Below are 5000 nucleotides of genomic sequence, written 5' to 3' on the forward strand. Positions count from 1 at the left end.
TCCTCAAGAACCATGCTACAGATTTCTTAAGGCGTGTCCAGGAAGAAAAATACTTGATCAGGTAAGTGACTGGATCTTCTTTGAGTTGTGTAACGTTTGTTGCAGCAACATTTTTGACCTCGGGGTCTTCAGGTGAAAGGTAGTTGACGTCCTCCTTGTTTACAGGCCACTCACTCTCCGGATGTAAAAGAAAGTGAGGCCCTGACACCCATGTAGTGTTTTGAATAAACACATCCACCTTAACACCTCTAGATGCCATATCAGCTGGATTGCTTGCAGTGTCCACATACCTCCACTGCTCAGGACTGGAAACTTTCAGGATTTGAGAGACCCGATTAGAAACGAAAACTTTGAATCGTGAGGTTTCATTTCGGATGTATTTGAGCACAGATGTACTGTCCATCCAAAACACAGAATCCAAAAGATCCATATGCATCTCTTTCCTCCAAAGAATGTCAATGCGACTGGCCATGGTAGCAGCAATAAGCTCCATTCTAGGGATGGTTACGGATTTTAACGGAGCCACTCTTGCCTTCCCCATGATGAAAGCACTGTGCATTACTGAATGCTGGTTCTTCAGCAACAGGTAAGACACTGTTCCATACCCATCCTGACTGGCATCACTGAAATGGTGTAACTGGGCTGTAACAACATCTCCAAAGCATGATGGTTTCACACATCGGTCCACCTTAAACACATCCAACAAATGCAGCTGCTGCAGCCATTTCAGCCAATCCTTTGACACGGACTCCGGCACAGTGTCATCCCAGCCAATTTCTCTCCTGCACAAATCTCTCAGAATTTTCTTTGCTGTTAAAATGACAGGGCTTAGCATTCCCAGAGGGTCATAAATTGAACTGATAGTAGAGAGAATTCCTCTTCTGGTGAGTGGTCTATCCTTTAGTACAATCTTGAACTTAAAACAGTCTGATTTTATGCACCATTCCAAACCCAGCACTCTCTCCACAGGTAATGAATCCAACTCCATGTTTAACCCTTCCATGCCTCTTGCTCTGTGACTTTCAGGGATAGCTTCCAATACACCAGGCCTGTTGGTTATCCATTTCGTGAGGGAAAACCCACCCCTGGCACACAGAGAAACCAGCTCCTGGTAAAGTGACACTGCTTCCTTCTCTGTAACAACTGACACAAGGCAGTCATCTACATAAAAAGAGTTCAATAATTTGTCTACTGCATTCTCACTGTAGTGACATCCATAATCCTCTGCACACCTTCTGAGGGCATAATTGGCACAACTAGGTGATGATGCTGCCCCAAACAAATGCACCTTCATACGGTATTCAACAGGTTGTTGTTCCACATCTCCATTAGGCCACCAAAGAAACCTAAGCAGGTCTGAGTAATCCGAAGAGACCCGTACCTGGTAAAACATGGATTCAACATCAGCCATGATTACTACTGGTTCCTTTCTAAAACGAGTCATGACTCCTATCAAAGAACTCGTAAGATCTGGGCCCTGTAAGAGCTGAGCATTCAACGATGTTCCTTGATAACTCGCTGCACAGTCAAACACAACTCTCATCTTTCCCTTGGTGGGATGAAACACTCCATGGTGTGGTATATACCATACCTTTCCATCACTGCGGTCTAGTTCCTCTACAGGCACCTTCTCAGCATAATCTTTAAGAAGCAGATCATTCATAAAGTTGTTATATTCAGCATGAAATAATGAATCTTTCTGAAACCTCCTTTTCAGATGATGCAAACGCTGTTCGACAATGTTCTTGTTTTTTGGCATGCTGACATCAATGCTCCTTAATGGTAATGCAATTTGGTAGTGTCCATTCACATGTTTTACTGAATTACTCACTAGTTCTAGGAATTTTTGATCTTCTCTTGACATACCAGCATAATCATCGAGACGGTTTTCAGGGAAGTCAGTTTTAAACTGTTGGTGCCAAATCTCATCCAGATTTACAGCTGACACTCTATTAACCATTACCAGGGGCTGTTTCCAGTTAACCCTTTCTCCACTGTCTCCCATCAGTGGTCCATTAACAGTCCAGCCCAACATGGTTCTAATGGCATATGGTCCATCATTTACACTGCATACCACTTGTAATGGTTCCAGTGCTTTAGGGACATTGGTTCCTATCAGGAGTTCTATTTCGGAATCGATCTGAGGTAAATGAATGTGTTTTAAGTAAGACCATCTTTTAATATCCCTATTAGTTGGAATATTTCCTCGGTGCACTGGCATGGACTCTTGTGTATAAACTTTTGGCAGCTCAAGAAAACTATCTCCTTCCAGAGCTGCAACCTCCAAACCAGATATAATGTTGCTACTCACAACCTTCTCCTGCCCCATGGTTCGTAGAAGAATACGCCCCTTCCTTCCTGTAAGGTGAAGCTTGTGCATCAAGTTCTCTGTACAAAACACTGCAGTGCTCCCTTGGTCCAAAAATGCATAGGTATTAATAATTTTGCTTCCTTTATTAGATTTTACCTGAACCGGTACTATGGGTAGCTTGCAGTCCTCATCTCCAGCCCCTGTAAGACCACTTGACACCAGCATGTTGTCAACAGGCACCACTGTGTTCCTCTCAGTCTGCTCAATAACATGTGCAGGTTCCCTATGAAGTACTGTAGGATGCTTAAGGTTACACTTTGAACAGGAAATCCTTTTACGGCAATTTTTACTGATGTGTCCTCCTGTACACAAACAGCCAAAACATATACCATTTTCCCTCAAGAAGCCTATCTTCTTCTCGTGTACCATCTTCCCCAGCTGTACACACATATCTAGGGTGTGTCCTCCTCCACAGCACATACACACTTTCTTATCTGTTGTTATAATTTCCTTCCTTTTCTTTTCAGACTGATATTTACTTTCCACAGTGCCCACACTGGTCGCAAAGCTGATTCCTTTGTTTCCTGATCGATATTGTGACTTAAGTTTGTTCATTCCTTTATTTCCACTTACTGATGTAGTGTCTTGTATGTTACCAAACACCGGATCTGTGAGTATTTTCACTTGCTTCTCAATGAAATCAGCAATGTCTTTGAACTTAACTCTCTGGTTATTTCTTTCCTGCAGCTCACAAACCTGGCTCCTCCATCGATCTCTGAGTTTATATGGAAGTTTTTTAATAATACACAACATATTAGAAGGCATGTCTAAGTCATGAAGATACTGCACATCCTCCATTACATTACAACAGCCTCTGAGAAAGAAACTGAAATCCTGCAGAGCCTTCACATCCTCGGTTTTAATTGGAGACCATAAAAGGGCTTTGTCCATATAAGCAGAGGCCACTTTCTGTTCGTCCCCAAACTGTTCCTTCAACAAAGTTTTTGCTTTCAAATATCCTCGATCTGGATTCATATAATGACAGCTCCCCACAAGTGCTTTAGCATGGCCCCTTGTATATTGCTCCAAGAAATACAAACGGTCACAGTTGTCATTTATATTTTTCTCAATACCATTCTCAAAAGCTCTAATAAAAGAGTGGTATTTCAGTGGGTCACCATCAAATATGGGTATTTCTCTTTTTGGTAAAGCTGAAAGCCCCTGTTGCTGCATCAACAGTGTTGTTACCTCATTCTGTTTCTTCATGAGACCAAGAACACAATTTTTGGTTTCCGAATCCATGAAAATATCTGTATTGAAATCATGTGGTCCTTGTGAATCTTGCATGTCGAAAGAATTCAGGTGGTTTTGCGAAAATGGTGGGTCAATGATGTTTGATGGAGTTATATTGTCCAACACTGGAGTAAGCTTGACTTTGGGTTTAGCTCCTAAATATCTCTCCTTATTTGAATCTGATGGAATAAATTCACCTGCATCAACATTGAGTGGTTGTTTAGACTGTTTTGCCACATAAGAGTTCATCCCATCTGAAACATTTGATGTCAGTATCACGCTTGTTGTTGTACTGTGTGTTTTGAGAATCTCAAGTTTTGCCTGTTCTCCTGCAATTTCAGCATCCAGTTGCAATCTTTCTTTCCTTTTACGCAACTTTTCCTCCTCTTCTTCCAGTGCATGTCTTTCTTCTAATAATTTTTTCTTCATGGCTAAAGCAGCCAACTCAGCTTGGGCTTTTAAACGTGCAGATAAGGTTGAAGAATGTTTTGACAGTGATGATTTGTTACAGCTTATGTTTGAGACACTATCACATGGATTAATTTCATCCTCATTTTCAACTTCATTTGATTTTGAAGAAATCACATTTTCGTTCATTTCTGTTGCATTCTGTGAAACACCCTGGGTTTGCTCAGTTTCACTGATCCATTGCTCAGTTTGGTTTTGAAACACACTGCTGTAATTCATTATGCTTAAAAACCATTCCTTTTGTTTAAGAAATTCATCCTCAGGAAGTAATGGCATAAGTTCATCATGTGCATTAACAGCACTCTCACACATTGTGTTTAAAGTCATTAAACATTGCTTTATTTGAAGGATGTTTGCCTTTTGTTTCATATATTCTTTCATTTTTGGTATCAACCCTTTGATTTTATCAACAGCACGTTTACGTTCACATTGCAATCTCTCAATTTTATTCAGCAAGGCCTTTTGAGTGAGTTTGCTTTCCCTTTTCTTTCCCATCTCTTCAACCGAGCACGGGGTACCACCAGTTTGACTCATAGTGACTCTTTTGATTCAGTGTTCAGTGAATCACAACATCCAAACACAATGCAACGTTTGAACACGCTCAAACGATTCGATTCAAATTCAACAGCAGTTCATTTTCCTTCCAAACAACATCACGACATCACACAAACAAGCCGCAAAATGCAGACTTCCTACAGATACCAAAGTAAGTCGCGCGACCTCGCGCATCCGATTTGCATTCCAAACAACTTTAACATGCACCAATGCCAACCAGATTCCTCATCCACACATATATCCACAGATAAACTTATCTGTCCTATGTAAACGAACACATGACGTGGCCCATTTGGTTTGCAATCGCATCACTTACTTGGCGTCTTCCTGATTCGTCTGTGCGCTGATTTTGCGAGCGATGATTTTCCTGATA

General features: G+C 41.3%; 1 protein-coding gene across 1 annotated transcript in view; it reads right to left on the minus strand.

Moving 5' to 3' along the window:
• Positions 1-5000, minus strand: part of znf1046 (zinc finger protein 1046) — a 659651-nt gene that overhangs the window by 110574 nt on the left and 544077 nt on the right. The gene's annotated exons all lie outside the window — the stretch shown is intronic.

This window comes from Danio rerio, chromosome 4 (genome assembly GCF_049306965.1).
Source record: "Danio rerio strain Tuebingen ecotype United States chromosome 4, GRCz12tu, whole genome shotgun sequence".
Lineage (NCBI taxonomy): Eukaryota > Metazoa > Chordata > Actinopteri > Cypriniformes > Danionidae > Danio > Danio rerio.